Raw genomic sequence first — 15,806 nt, 5'->3', positions numbered from 1 at the left:
CAACACAGAAAGAGGGGTGGGTGGGTGAGTGAGTAGAAGAGGCAACACAGAAAGAGGGGTGGGTGGGTGGAAGAGGCAACACAGAAAGAGGGGTGGGTGGGAGGAAGAGGCAATACAGAAAGAGGGGTGGGTGGAAGAGGCAACACAGAAAGAGGGGTGGGTGGGTGGAAGAGGCAACACAGAAAGAGGGGTGGGTGGAAGAGGCAACACAGAGAGGGAGGGGTGGGTGGGTGAGGCAACACAGTAAGAGGGGTGGGTGGGTGGAAGAGGCAACAGAAAGAGGGGTGGGTGAATGGAAGAGGCAACACAGAAAGAGGGGTGGGTGGGTGAATGGAAGAGGCAACACAGAAAGAGGGGTGGGTGGAAGAGGCAACACAGAAAGAGGGGTGGGTGGGTGGTTGGAAGAGGCAACACAGAAAGAGGGGTGGGTGGGTGGGTGGAAGAGGCAACACAGAAAGAGGGGTGGGTGGGTGGGTGGAAGAGGCAACACAGAAAGAGGGGTGGGTGGGTGGGTGGAAGAGGCAACACAGAAAGAGGGGTGGGTGGGTGGGTGGGTGGAAGAGGCAACACAGAAAGAGGGGTGGGTGGGTGGGTGGAAGAGGCAACACAGAAAGAGGGGTGGGTGGGTGGGTGGAAGAGGCAACACAGAAAGAGGGGTGGGTGGGTGGGTGGAAGAGGCAACACAGAAAGAGGGGTGGGTGGGTGGGTGGAAGAGGCAACACAGAAAGAGGGGTGGGTGGGTGAATGGAAGAGGCAACACAGAAAGAGGGGTGGGTGGGTGGGTGGAAGAGGCAACACAGAAAGAGGGGTGGGTGGGTGGGTGGAAGAGGCAACACAGAAAGAGGGGTGGGCGGGTGGGTGGAAGAGGCAACACAGAAAGAGGGGTGGGCGGGTGGGTGGAAGAGGCAACACAGAAAGAGGGGTGGGCGGGTGGGTGGAAGAGGCAACACAGAAAGAGGGGTGGGCGGGTGGGTGGAAGAGGCAACACAGAAAGAGGGGTGGGCGGGTGGGTGGAAGAGGCAACACAGAAAGAGGGGTGGGCGGGTGGGTGGAAGAGGCAACACAGAAAGAGGGGTGGGCGGGTGGGTGGAAGAGGCAACACAGAAAGAGGGGTGGGTGGGTGGGTGGAAGAGGCAACACAGAAAGAGGGGTGGGTGGGTGGGTGGAAGAGGCAACACAGAAAGAGGGGTGGGTGGGTGGGTGGAAGAGGCAACACAGAAAGAGGGGTGGGTGTAAGAGGCAACACAGAAAGAGGGGTGGGTGGGTGGGTGGGTGTAAGAGGCAACACAGAAAGAGGGGTGGGTGGAAGAGGCAACAGAGAAAGAGGGGTGGGTGGAAGAGGCAACACAGAAAGAGGGGTGGGTGGGTGGAAGAGGCAACACAGAAAGAGGGGTGGGTGGGTGGAAGAGGCAACACAGAAAGAGGGGTGGGTCGGTGGGTAGAAGAGGCAACACAGAAAGAGGGGTGGGTGGGTGGGTGGAAGAGGCAACACAGAAAGAGGGGTGGGTGTAAGAGGCAACACAGAAAGAGGGGTGGGTGGGTGGGTGGGTGTAAGAGGCAACACAGAAAGAGGGGTGGGTGGAAGAGGCAACAGAGAAAGAGGGGTGGGTGGAAGAGGCAACACAGAAAGAGGGGTGGGTGGGTGGAAGAGGCAACACAGAAAGAGGGGTGGGTGGGTGGAAGAGGCAACACAGAAAGATAGGTGGGTGGGTGGAAGAGGCAACACAGAAAGAGGGGTCGGTGGGTGGGTGGGTTGAAGAGGCAACACAGAAAGGTGTGGGTGGGTGGAAGAGGCAACACAGAAAGAGGGGTGGGTGGGTGGAAAAGGTAACACAGAAAGAGGGGTGGGTGGGAGGAAGAGGCCACACAGAAAGAGGGGTGGGTGGGTGGGTGGGAGGAAGGGGCAACACAGAAAGATGGGTGGGTGGGTGGGAGGAAGAGGCAACACAGGAAGAGGGGTGGGTGGGTGGGAGGAAGAGGCAACACAGGAAGAGGGGTGGGTGGGTGGGAGGAAGAGGCAACACAGGAAGAGGGGTGGGTGGGTGGGAGGAAGAGGCAACACAGGAAGAGGGGTGGGTGGGAGGAAGAGGCAACACAGAAAGGTGGGTGGGAGGGAGGAAGAGGCAACACAGAAAGAGGGGTGGGTGGGAGGAAGAGGCAACACAGAAAGAGGGGTGGGTGGGTGGGAGGAAGAGGCAACACAGAAAGAGGGGTGGGTGGGTGGGAGGAAGAGGCAACACAGAAAGAGGGGTGGGTGGGTGGGAGGAAGAGGCAACACAGAAAGAGGGGTGGGAAGAAGAGGCAACACAAAGAGGGGTGGGAGGAAGAGGCAACACAGAAAGAGGGGTGGGTGGGAGGAAGAGGCAACACAGAAAGAGGGGTGGGCGGGTAGGTGGAAGAGGCAACACAAAGAGGGGTGGGCGGAAGAGGCAACACAGAAAGAGGGGTGGGTGGGTGGAAGAGGCAACACAGAAAGAGGGGTGGGTGGGTGGAAGAGGCAACACAGAAAGAGGGGTGGGTGGGTGGAAGAGGCAACACAGAAAGAGGGGTGGGTGGGTGGGTAGAAGAGGCAACACAGAAAGAGGGGTGGGTGGGTGTGTGGAAGAAGCAACACAGAAAGAGGGGTGGGTGGGTGGAAGAGGCAACACAGAAAGAGGGGTGGGTGGGTGGAAGAGGCAACACAGAAAGAGGGGTGGGTGGGTGGAAGAGGCAACAGAAAGAGGGGTGGGAGGAGGAGGCAACACAGAAAGAGGGGTGGGTGGGTGGAAGAGGCAACAGAAAGAGGGGTGGGTGGGTGGAAGAGGCAACACAGAAAGAGGGGTGGGTGGGTGGAAGAGACAACACAGAAAGAGGGGTGGGTGGGTGTAAGAGGCAACACAGAAAGAGGGGTGGGTGTAAGAGGCAACAGAGAAAGAGGGGTGGGTGGAAGAGGCAACACAGAAAGAGGGGTGGGTGGGTGGAAGAGGCAACACAGAAAGAGGGGTGGGTGGGTGGAAGAGGCAACACAGAAAGAGGGGTGGGTGGAAGAGGCAACACAGAAAGAGGGGTGGGTGGAAGAGGCAACACAGAAAGAGGGGTGGGTGGAAGAGGCAACACAGAGAGGGGTGGGTGGAAGAGGCAACACAGAAAGAGGGGTGGGTGGAAGAGGCAACACAGAGAGGGGTGGGTGGGTGGAAGAGGCAACACAGAAAGAGGGGTGGGTGGGTGGGTAGAAGAGGCAACACAGAAAGAGGGGTGGGTGCGTGGGTGGAAGAGGCAACACAGAAAGAGGGGTGGGTCGGTGGGTGGAAGAGGCAACACAGAAAGAGGGGTGGGTGGAAGAGGCAACACAGAAAGAGGGGTGGGTGGGTGGGTGGAAGAGGCAACACAGAAAGAGGGGTGGGTGGGTGGGTGGAAGAGGCAACACAGAAAGAGGGGTGGGTGGGTAGGTGGAAGAGGCAACACAGAAAGAGGGGTGGGTGGGTGGGTGGAAGAGGCAACACAGAAAGAGGGGTGGGTGGGTGGGTGGAAGAGGCAACACAGAAAGAGGGGTGGGTGGGTGGGTGGAAGAGGCAACACAGAAAGAGGGGTAGGTGGGTGGGTGGAAGAGGCAACACAGAAAGGGGTGGGCGGGTGGAAGAGGCAACACAGAAAGAGGGGTGGGTGGAAGAGGCAACACAGAAAGAGGTGGGTGGGTGAATGGAAGAGGCAATACAGAAAGAGGGGTGGGTGGAAGAGGCAACACAGAAAGAGGGGTGTGTGGGAGGAAGAGGCAATACAGAAAGAGGGGTGGGTGGAAGAGGCAACACAGAAAGAGGGGTGGGTGGGTGGAAGAGGCAACACAGAAAGAGGGGTGGGTGGAAGAGGCAACACAGAGAGGGAGGGGTGGGTGGGTGAGGCAACACAGTAAGAGGGGTGGGTGGGTGGAAGAGGCAACAGAAAGAGGGGTGGGTGAATGGAAGAGGCAACACAGAAAGAGGGGTGGGTGGGTGAATGGAAGAGGCAACACAGAAAGAGGGGTGGGTGGGTGGGTGGAAGAGGCAACACAGAAAGAGGGGTGGGTGGGTGGGTGGAAGAGGCAACACAGAAAGAGGGGTGGGTGGGTGGAAGAGGCAACACAGAAAGAGGGTAGGGTGGGTGGGTGGAAGAGGCAACACAGAAAGAGGGGTGGGTGGGTGGGTGGAAGAGGCAACACAGAAAGAGGGGTGGGTGGGTGGGTGGGTGGAAGAGGCAACACAGAAAGAGGGGTGGGTGGGTGGAAGAGGCAACACAGAAAGAGGGGTGGGTGGGTGGGTGGAAGAGGCAACACAGAAAGAGGGTTGGGTGGGTGGGTGGAAGAGGCAACACAGAAAGAGGGGTGGGTGGGTGGGTGGAAGAGGCAACACAGAAAGAGGGGTGGGTGGGTGGAAGAGGCAACACAGAAAGAGGGGTGGGTGGGTGGAAGAGGCAACACAGAAAGAGGGGTGGGTGGGTGGGTGTAAGAGGCAACACAGAAAGAGGGGTGGGTGGAAGAGGCAACAGAGAAAGAGGGGTGGGTGGAAGAGGCAACACAGAAAGAGGGGTGGGTGGGTGGAAGAGGCAACACAGAAAGAGAGGTGGGTGGGTGGAAGAGGCAACACAGAAAGAGAGGTGGGTGGGTGGAAGAGGCAACACAGAAAGAGGGGTCGGTGGGTGGGTGGAAGAGGCAACACAGAAAGGTGTGGGTGGGTGGAAGAGGCAACACAGAAAGAGGGGTGGGTGGGTGGAAAAGGCAACACAGAAAGAGGGGTGGGTGGGAGGAAGAGGCCACACAGAAAGAGGGGTGGGTGGGTGGGTGGGAGGAAGGGGCAACACAGAAAGATGGGTGGGTGGGTGGGAGTTAGAGGCAACACAGGAAGAGGGGTGGGTGGGTGGGAGGAAGAGGCAACACAGAAAGATGGGTGGGTGGGAGGAAGAGACAACTAAGAAAGAGGGGTGGGTGGAAGAGGCAACTAAGAAAGAGGGGTGGGTGGAAGAGGCAACACAGAAAGAGGGGTGAGAGGGTGGGTAAGTGGAAGAGGCAACACAGAAAGAGGAAGGAGTGGGAGGAATAGGCATACTAGAAAGTGGAAGGGGCGGGTTGGTGGGAGGAAGAGGCAACACAGAAAGAGGGGTAGGTGGGTGGAAGAGGCAACACAGAAAGAGGGGTGGGTGAGTGGGTGGAAGAGGCAACACAGAAAGTGGGGTGGGTGGGTGGGTGGAAGAGGCAAAACAGAAAGTGGGGTTGGTGGGTGGGTGGAAGAGGCAAAACAGAAAGTGGGGTGGGTGGGTGGGTGGAAGAGGCAAAACAGAAAGTGGGGTGGGTGGGTGGGTGGAAGAGGCAACACAGAAAGTGGGGTGGGTGGGTGGAAGAGGCAACACAGAAAGTGGGGTGGGTGGGTGGAAGAGGCAACACAGAAAGAGGGGTGGGTGGGTGGGTGGAAGAGGCAACACAGAAAGGTGTGGGTGGGTGGAAGAGGCAACACAGAAAGAGGGGTGGGTGGGTGGAAAAGGCAACACAGAAAGAGGAGTGGGTGGGAGGAAGAGGCCACACAGAAAGAGGGGTGGGTGGGAGGGAGGAGGAGGCCACACAGAAAGAGGGGTGGGTGGGAGGGAGGAAGAGGCCACACAGAAAGAGGGGTGGGTGGGAGGGAGGAAGGAAGAGGCCACACAGAAAGAGGGGTGGGTGGGAGGGAGGAAGGGCCACACAGAAAGAGGGGTGGGGTACGGAAAAGGCCAAACAGTAAGAGGGGTGGATTGGTGGAAGAGGCAACACAGAAAGGCGTGGGTGGGTGGAAGAGGCAACACAGAAAGAGGGGTGGGTGGGTGCAAGAGGCAACACAGAAAGAGGGGTGGGTGGGTGCAAGAGGCAACACAGAAAGAGGGGTGGGTAGGTGGAAGAGGCAACACAGAAAGAGGGGTGGGTAGGTGGAAGAGGCAACACAGAAAGAGGGGTGGGTAGCTGGAAGAGGCAACACATTAAGAGGGGTGGGTGGAAGAGGCAACACAGAAAGAGGGGTGGGTGGAAGAGGCAACACAGAAAGAGGGGTGGGTGGAAGAGGCAACACAGAAAGAGGGGTGGGTGGAAGAGGCAACACAGAAAGAGGGGTGGGTGGGTGGAAGAGGCAACACAGAAAGAGGGGTGGGTGGGTGGAAGAGGCAACACAGAAAGAGGGGTGGGTGGGTGGGAGAGGCAACACAGAAAGAGGGGTGGGTGGGTGGGAGGGAGAGGCAACACAGAAAGAGGGGTGGGTGGGTGGGAGGGAGAGGCAACACAGAAAGAGGGGTGGGTGGGTGGGAGGAAGAGGCAACACAGAAAGAGGGGTGGGTGGGTGGGAGGAAGAGGCAACACAGAAAGAGGGGTGGGTGGGTGGGAGGAAGAGGCAACACAGAAAGAGGGGTGGGTGGGTGGGAGGAAGAGGCAACACAGAAAGAGGGGTGGGTGGGTGGGAGGAAGAGGCAACACAGAAAGAGGGGTGGGTGGGTGGGAGGAAGAGGCAACACAGAAAGAGGGGTGGGTGGGTGGGAGGAAGAGGCAACAGAGAAAGAGGGGTGGGTGGGTGGGAGGGAGGAAGAGGCAACACAAAAAGAGGGGTGGGTGGGTAGGAGGAAGAGGCAACACAGAAAAAGGGGTGGGTGGGAGGAAAAGCCAACACAGAGAGGGGTGGGTGGTTGAAAGAGGCAACACAGAAAGAGGGGTGGGTGGGTGGGTTGAAGAGGCAACACAGAAAGGCGTGGGTGGGTGGAAGAGGCAAGACAGAAAAGGGGTGGGTGGGAGGAAGAGGCAACAAAGAAAGAGGGGTGGGAGGAAGAGGCAACAAAGAAAGAGGGGTAGGAGGAAGAAGCAACACAGAAAGAGGGGTGGGTGGGTGGGAGGAAGAAGCAACACAGAAAGAGGGGTGGGTGGGTGGGAGGAAGAGGCAACACAGAAAGAGGGGTGGGTGGGTGGGAGGAAGAGGCAACACAGACAGAGGGGTGGGTGGGTGGGAGGAAGAGGCAACACAGACAGAGGGGTGGGTGGGTGGGAGGAAGAGGCAACACAGACAGAGGGGTGGGTGGGTGGGAGGAAGAGGCAACACAGACAGAGGGGTGGGAGGAAGAGGCAACACAGAAAGAGGGGTGGGTGGGTGGGAGGAAGAGGCAACACAGAAAGAGGGGTGGGTGGGTGGGAGGAAGAGGCAAGACAGAAAGAGGGGTGGGTGGCTGGGAGGAAGAGGCAACACAGAAAGAGGGGTGATGGGTGGGAGGAAGAGGCAACACAGAAAGAGGGGTGGATGGGTGGGAGGAAGAGGCAAAACAGAAAGAGGGGTGGGTGGGTGGGAGGAAGAGGCAACACAGAAAGAGGGGTGGGTGGGTGGGAGGAAGAGGCAACACAGAAAGAGGGGTGGGTGGGTGGGAGGAAGAGGCAACACAGAAAGAGGGGTGGGTGGGTGGGAGGAAGAGGCAACACAGAAAGAGGGGTGGGTGGGTGGGAGGAAGAGGCAACACAGAAAGAGGGGTGGGTGGGTGGGAGGAAGAGGCAACACAGAAAGAGGGGTGGGTGGGTGGGAGGAAGAGGCAACACAGAAAGAGGGGTGGGTGGGTGGGAGGAAGAGGCAACACAGAAAGAGGGGTGGGTGGGTGGGAGGAAGAGGCAACACAGAAAGAGGGGTGGGTGGGTGGGAGGAAGAGGCAACACAGAAAGAGGGGTGGGTGGGTGGGAGGAAGAGGCAATACAGAAAGAGGGGTGGGTGGGTGGGAGGAAAAGGCAACACAGAAAGAGGGGTGGGTGGGTGGGAGGAAGAGGCAACACAGAAAGAGGGGTGGGTGGGTGGGAGGGAGAAAGAGGCAACACAGAAAGAGGGGTGGGTGGGTGGGAGGGAGAAAGAGGCAACACAGAAAGAGGGGTGGGTGGGTGGGAGGAAGAGGCAACACAGAAAGAGGGGTGGGTGGGAGGAAGAGGCCACACATAAAGAGGGGTGGGAGGGAGGAAGAGGCCACACAGAAAGAGGGGTGGGTGGGACGGAGCAAGGGACCACACAGAAAGAGGGGTGGGTGGGAGGGAGGAAGGGGCCACACAGAAAGAGGGGTGGGTGGGTGGAAGAGGCAACACAGAAGGAGGGGTGGGTGGGTGGAAGAGGCAACACAGAAAGAGGGGTGGGTGGAAAAGGCAACACAGAAAGAGGGGTGGGTGGAAGAGGCACCACAGAAAAGAGGGGTTGGTGGGTGGAAGAGGCAACACAGAAAGAAAGAGGGATGGAAGAGGCAACACAGAAAGAGGGGTGGATGGGAGGAAGAGGCAACACAGAAAGAGGGGTGGGTGGGTGGAAGAGGCAACACAGAAAGAGGGGTGGGTGGGTGGAAGAGGCAACACAGAAAGAGGGGTGGGTGGGTGGGTGGAAGAGGCAACACAGAAAGAGGGGTGGGTGGGTGGGTGGAAGAGGCAACACAGAAAGAGGGGTGGGTGGGTGGGTGGGTGGAAGAGGCAACACAGAAAGAGGGGTGGGTGGGTGGGTGGAAGAGGCAACACAGAAAGAGGGGTGGGTGGGTGGAAGAGGCAACACAGAAAGAGGGGTGGGTGGGTGGGTGGAAGAGGCAACACAGAAAGATGGGTGGGTGGGTGGGAGGAAGGGGCAACACAGAAAGATGGGTGGGTGGGTGGGAGGAAGGGGCAACACAGAAAGATGGGTGGGTGGGTGGGAGGAAGGGGCAACACAGAAAGATGGGTGGGTGGGTGGGAGGAAGGGGCAACACAGAAAGATGGGTGGGTGGGAGGAAGAGGCAACACAGGAAGAGGGGTGGGTGGGAGGAAGAGGCAACACAGAAAGAGGGGTGGGTGGGTGGGAGGAAGAGGCAACACAGAAAGAGGGGTGGGTGGGTGGGAGGAAGAGGCAACACAGAAAGAGGGGTGGGTGGGTGGGAGGAAGAGGCAACACAGAAAGAGGGGTGGGTGGGAGGAAGAGGCAACACAGAGAGGGGTGGCTGGGTGGGTGGGAGGAAGAGGCAACACAGAGAGGGGTGGCTGGGTGGGTGGGAGGAAGAGGCAACACAGAGAGGGGTGGGTGGGTGGGAGGAAGAGGCAACACAGAGAGGGGTGGGTGGGTGGGAGGAAGAGGCAACACAGAAAGAGGGGTGGGTGGGAGGAAGAGGCAACACAAAAAGAGGGGTGGGTGGGTAGGAGGAAGAGGCAACACAGAAAAAGGGGTGGGTGGGAGGAAGAGGCAACACAGAGAGGGGTGGGTGGGTGGTTGAAAGAGGCAACACAGAAAGAGGGGTGGGTGGGTGGGTTGAAGAGGCAACACAGAAAGAGGGGTGGGTGGGTGGGTTGAAGAGGCAACACAGAAAGAGGGGTGGGTGGGTGGGTTGAAGAGGCAACACAGAAAGGCGTGGGTGGGTGGAAGAGGCAAGACAGAAAAGGGGTGGGTGGAAGAGGCAACACAGAGAGGGGTGGGTGGAAGAGGCAACACAGAGAGGGGTGGGAGGGTGGGTGGAAGAGGCAACACAGAGAGGAGTGGGTGGGTGGAAGAGGCAACACAGAGAGGGGTGGGTGGGTGGGTGGAAGAGGCAACACAGAGAGGGGTGGGTGGGTGGGTGGAAGAGGCAACACAGAGAGGGGTGGGTGGGTGGGTGGAAGAGGAAACACAGAGAGGGTGGGTGGGTGGAAGAGGCAACACAGAGGGTGGGTGGGTGGAAGAGGCAACACAGAGAGGGGTGGGTGGGTGGAAGAGGCAACACAGAGAGGGGTGTGTGGGTGGTTGAAAGAGGCAACACAAAAAGAGGGGTGTGTGGGTGGGTTGAAGAGGCAACACAGAAAGAGGGGTGGGTGGGTGGAAGAGGCAACACAGAAAGAAGGGTGGGTGGGTGGGTGGAAGAGGCAACAGAGAAAGAGGGGTGGGTGGAAGAGGCAACACAGAGGGGTGGGTGGGTGGTTGAAAGAGGCAACACAGAAAGAGGGGTGGGTGGGTTGAAGAGGCAACACAGAAAGAGGGGTGGGTGGAAGAGGCAACACAGAAAGAGGGGTGGGTGGAAGAGGCAACACAGAAAGAGGGGTGGGTGGGTGGAAGAGGCAACAGAGAAAGTGGGGTCGGTGGTTGGAAGAGGCAACACAGAAAGAGGGCTGGGTGAGTGGGTGGAAGAGGCAACATAGAAAGATGGGTGGGTGGGAGGAAGAGGCAACTAAGAAAGAGGGGTGGGTGGAAGAGGCAACACAAAAAGAGGGGTGGGTGGGTAGGAGGAAGAGGCAACACAGAAAGAGGGGTGGGTGGGTGAGTGAGTAGAAGAGGCAACACAGAAAGAGGGGTGGGTGGGTGGGTGGAAGAGGCAACACAGAAAGAGGGGTGGGTGGGTAGGAGGAAGAGGCAACACAGAAAGAGGGGTGGGTGGATGAGTGAGTAGAAGAGGCAACACAGAAAGAAGGGTGGGTGGGTGGGTGGAAGAGGCAACACAGAAAGAGGGGTGGGTGGGAGGAAGAGGCAATACAGAAAGAGGGGTGGGTGGAAGAGGCAACACAGAAAGAGGGGTGGGTGGAAGAGGCAACACAGAGAGGGAGGGGTGGGTGGAAGAGGCAACACAGGAAGAGGGGTGGGTGGGTGGAAGAGGCAACAGAAAGAGGGGTGGGTGAATGGAAGAGGCAACACAGAAAGAGGGGTGGGTGGGTGAATGGAAGAGGCAACACAGAAAGAGGGGTGGGTGGGTGAATGGAAGAGGCAACACAGAAAGAGGGGTGGGTGGAAGAGGCAACACAGAAAGAGGGGTGGGTGGGTGGGTGGAAGAGGCAACACAGAAAGAGGGGTGGGTGGGTGGGTGGAAGAGGCAACACAGAAAGAGGGGTGGGTGGGTGGGTGGAAGAGGCAACACAGAAAGAGGGGTGGGTGGGTGGGTGGAAGAGGCAACACAGAAAGAGGGGTGGGTGGGTGGGTGGAAGAGGCAACACAGAAAGAGGGGTGGGTGGGTGGAAGAGGCAACACAGAAAGAGGGGTGGGTGGGTGAAAGAGGCAACACAGAAAGAGGGGTGGGTGGGTGGAAGAGGCAACACAGAAAGAGGGGTGGGTGGGTGGGTGGGTGTAAGAGGCAACACAGAAAGAGGGGTGGGTGGAAGAGGCAACAGAGAAAGAGGGGTGGGTGGAAGAGGCAACACAGAAAGAGGGGTGGGTGGGTGGAAGAGGCAACACAGAAAGAGAGGTGGGTGGGTGGAAGAGGCAACACAGAAAGAGAGGTGGGTGGGTGGAAGAGGCAACACAGAAAGAGGGGTCGGTGGGTGGGTGGGTGGAAGAGGCAACACAGAAAGGTGTGGGTGGGTGGAAGAGGCAACACAGAAAGAGGGGTGGGTGGGTGGAAAAGGCAACACAGAAAGAGGGGTGGGTGGGAGGAAGAGGCCACACAGAAAGAGGGGTGGGTGTAAGAGGCAACACAGAAAGAGGGGTGGGTGGAAGAGGCAACAGAGAAAGAGGGGTGGGTGGAAGAGGCAACACAGAAAGAGGGGTGGGTGGGTGGAAGAGGCAACACAGAAAGAGAGGTGGGTGGGTGGAAGAGGCAACACAGAAAGAGAGGTGGGTGGGTGGAAGAGGCAACACAGAAAGAGGGGTCGGTGGGTGGGTGGGTGGAAGAGGCAACACAGAAAGGTGTGGGTGGGTGGAAGAGGCAACACAGAAAGAGGGGTGGGTGGGTGGAAAAGGCAACACAGAAAGAGGGGTGGGTGGGAGGAAGAGGCCACACAGAAAGAGGGGTGGGTGGGTGGGTGGGAGGAAGGGGCAACACAGAAAGATGGGTGGGTGGGTGGGAGGAAGAGGCAACACAGGAAGAGGGGTGGGTGGGAGGAAGAGGCAGCACAGAAAGGTGGGTGGGTGGGAGGAAGAGGCAACACAGAAAGAGGGGTGGGTGGGTGTATGGAAGAGGCAACACAGAAAGAGGGGTGGGTGGGTGGGTGGAAGAGGCAACACAGAAAGAGGGGTGGGTGGGTGGGTGGAAGAGGCAACACAGAAAGAGGGGTGGGTGGGTGGGTGGAAGAGGCAACACAGAAAGAGGGGTGGGTGGGTGGGTGGAAGAGGCAACACAGAAAGAGGGGTGGGTGGGTGGGTGTAAGAGGCAACACAGAAAGAGGGGTGGGTGGAAGAGGCAACAGAGAAAGAGGGGTGGGTGTAAGAGGCAACACAGAAAGAGGGGTGGGTGGGTGGAAGAGGCAACACAGAAAGAGAGGTGGGTGGGTGGAAGAGGCAACACAGAAAGAGAGGTGGGTGGGTGGAAGAGGCAACACAGAAAGAGGGGTCGGTGGGTGGGTGGAAGAGGCAACACAGAAAGGTGTGGGTGGGTGGAAGAGGCAACACAGAAAGAGGGGTGGGTGGGTGGAAAAGGCAACACAGAAAGAGGGGTGGGTGGGAGGAAGAGGCCACACAGAAAGAGGGGAGGGTGGGTGGGTGGGAGGAAGGGGCAACACAGAAAGATGGGTGGGTGGGTGGGAGGAAGAGGCAACACAGGAAGAGGGGTGGGTGGGTGGGAGGAAGAGGCAACACAGGAAGAGGGGTGGGTGGGTGGGAGGAAGAGGCAACACAGAAAGGTGGGTGGGTGGGAGGAAGAGGCAACACAGAAAGAGGGGTGGGTGGGTGGGAGGAAGAGGCAACACAGAAAGAGGGGTGGGTGGGTGGGAGGAAGAGGCAACACAGAAAGAGGGGTGGGTGGGTGGGAGGAAGAGGCAACACAGAAAGAGGGGTGGGAGGAAGAGGAAACACAGAAAGAGGGGCGGGAGGAAGAGGCAACACAGAAAGAGGGGTGGGTGGGTGGGAGGAAGAGGCAACACAGAAAGAGGGGTGGGTGGGTGGGAGGAAGAGGCAACACAGAAAGAGGGGTGGGTGGGTGGAAGAGGCAACACAGAAAGAGGGGTGGGTGGGTAGAAGAGGCAACACAGAAAGAGGGGTGGGTGGGTGGAAGAGGCAACAGAAAGAGGGGTGGGAGGAGGAGGCAACACAGAAAGAGGGGTGGGTGGGTGGAAGAGGCAACAGAAAGAGGGGTGGGTGGGTGGAAGAGGCAACACAGAAAGAGGGGTGGGTGGGTGGAAGAGACAACACAGAAAGAGGGGTGGGTGGGTGTAAGAGGCAACACACAAAGAGGGGTGGGTGGAAGAGGCAACAGAGAAAGAGGGGTGGGTGGAAGAGGCAACACAGAAAGAGGGGTGGGTGGGTGGAAGAGGCAACACAGAAAGATGGGTGGGTGGAAGAGGCAACACAGAAAGAGGGGTGGGTGGAAGAGGCAACACAGAAAGAGGGGTGGGTGGAAGAGGCAACACAGAGAGGGGTGGGTGGAAGAGGCAACACAGAAAGAGGGGTGGGTGGAAGAGGCAACACAGAGAGGGGTGGGTGGGTGGAAGAGGCAACACAGAAAGAGGGGTGGGTGGGTGGGTGGAAGAGGCAACACAGAAAGAGGGGTGGGTGGGTGGGTGGAAGAGGCAACACAGAAAGAGGGGTGGGTGGGTGGGTGGAAGAGGCAACACAGAAAGAGGGGTGGGTGGGTGGGTGGAAGAGGCAACACAGAAAGAGGGGTGGATGGGTGGGTGGAAGAGGCAACACAGAAAGAGGGGTGGGTGGGTGGGTGGAAGAGGCAACACAGAAAGAGGGGTGGGTGGGTGGGTGGAAGAGGCAACACAGAAAGAGGGGTGGGTGGGTGGGTGGAAGAGGCAACACAGAAAGAGGGGTGGGTGGGTGGAAGAGGCAACACAGAAAGAGGGGTGGGTGGGTGAAAGAGGCAACACAGAAAGAGGGGTGGGTTGGTGGGGGGAAGAGGCAACACAGAAAGAGGGGTGGGTGGGTGGGGGGAAGAGGCAACACAGAAAGAGGAGTGGGTGGGTGGGTGGAAGAGGCAACACAGAAAGAGGAGTGGGTGGGTGGAAGAGGCAACACAGAAAGAGGGGTGGGTGGAAGAGGCAACACAGAAAGAGGGGTGGGTCGGTGGGTGGAAGTGGCAACACAGGAAGAGGGGTGGGTGGGTGGGTGGAAGAGGCAACACAGAAAGAGGGGTGGGTGGGTGGAAGAGGCAACACAGAAAGAGGGGTGGGTGGGTGGAAGAGGCAACACAGAAAGAGGGGTGGGTGGGTGGGTGGAAGAAGCAACACAGAAAGAGGGGTGGGTGGAAGAGGCAACACAGAGAGGGGTGGGTGGGTGGGTGGAAGAGGCAACACAGAGAGGGGTGGGTGGGTGGGTGGAAGAGGCAACACAGAGAGGGGTGGGTGGGTGGAAGAGGCAACACAGAAAGAGGGGTGGATGGGTGGAAGAGGCAACAGAAAGAGGGGTGGGTGGGTGGGTGGGTGGAAGAGGCAACACAGAAAAAGGGGTGGGTGGGTAGAAGAGGCAACACAGAAAGAGGGGTGGGTGGGTGGAAGAGGCAACACAGAAAGAGGGGTGGGTGGGTGGGAGGAAGAGGCAACACAGAAAGAGGGGTGGGTGGGTGGGAGGAAGAGGCAACACAGAAAGAGGGGTGGGTGGGTGGGAGGAAGAGGCAACACAGAAAGAGGGGTGGGTGGGTGGGAGGAAGAGGCAACATAGAAAGAGGGGTGGGTGGGTGGGAGGAAGAGGCAACACAGAAAGAGGGATGGGTGGGTGGAAGAGGCAACACAGAAAGAGGGGTGGGTGGGTGGAAGAGGCAACTAAGAAAGAGGAGTGGGTGGAAGAGGCAACAGAAAAAGAGGGGTGGGTGGAAGAGGCAACACAGAAAGAGGGGTGGGTGGGAGGAAGAGGCAACACAGAAAGAGGGGTGGGTGGGAGGAAGAGGCAACACAGAAAGAGGGGTGGGAGGGTGTGTGGGAGGAAGAGGCAACACAGAAAGAGGGGTGGGTGGGTGGGTGGGTGGAAGAGGCAACAAGGAAAGAGGGGTGGGTGGGTGGGAGGAAGAGGCCACACATAAAGAGGGTTGGGTGGGAGGGAGGAAGGGGCCAAACAGAAAGAGGGGTGGGTGGGTGGAAGAGGCAACACAGAAAAAGGGGTGGGTGGGTGGGTGGAAGAGGCAACACAGAAAAAGGGGTGGGTGGGTGGGTGGAAGAGGCAACACAGAAAGAGGGGTGGGTGGGTGGGTGGAAGAGGCAACACAGAAAGAGGGGTGGGTGGGTGGGTGGAAGAGGCAACACAGAAAGAGGGGTGGGTGTGTGGAAGAGGCAACACAGAAAGGGGTGGGCGGGTGGACGAGGCAACACAGAAAGAGGGGTGGGTGGAAGAGGCAACACAGAAAGAGGTGGGTGGGTGAATGGAAGAGGCAACACAGAAAGAGGGGTGGGTGGAAGAGGCAACACAGAAAGAGGGGTGTGTGGGTGGAAGAGGCAACACAGAAAGAGGGGTGGGTGCGTGGAAGAGGCAACACAGAAAGAGGGGTGGGTGGGTGGGTGGAAGAGGCAACACAGAAAGAGGGGTGGGTGGGTGGGTGGAAGAGGCAACACAGAAAGAGGGGTGGGTGGGTGGGAGGAAGAGGCAACACAGAAAGAGGGGTGGGTGGGTGGGAGGAAGAGGCAACACAGAAAGAGGGGTGGGTGGGTGGGAGGAAGAGGCAACACAGAAAGAGGGGTGGGTGGGTGGGAGGAAGAGGCAACACAGAAAGAGGGGTGGGTGGGTGGGAGGAAGAGGCAACACAGAAAGAGGGGTGGGAGGGTAGGTGGAAGAGGCAACACAGAAAGAGGAGTGGGTGGGTGGAAGAGGCAACACAGAAAGGGGTGGGCGGGTGGAAGAGGCAACACAGAAAGAGGGGTGGGTGGGTGGGAGGAAGAGGCAACACAGAAAGAGGGGTGGGTGGGTGGGAGGAAGAGGCAACACAGAAAGAGGGATGGGAGGAAGAGGAAACACAGAAAGAGGGGCGGGAGGAAGAGGCAACACAGAAAG

The sequence above is a fragment of the Triturus cristatus genome, chromosome 1_1 (genome assembly GCF_964204655.1).
Source record: "Triturus cristatus chromosome 1_1, aTriCri1.1, whole genome shotgun sequence".
Taxonomy (NCBI): domain Eukaryota; kingdom Metazoa; phylum Chordata; class Amphibia; order Caudata; family Salamandridae; genus Triturus; species Triturus cristatus.
This window is presented reverse-complemented; position numbering follows the sequence as displayed.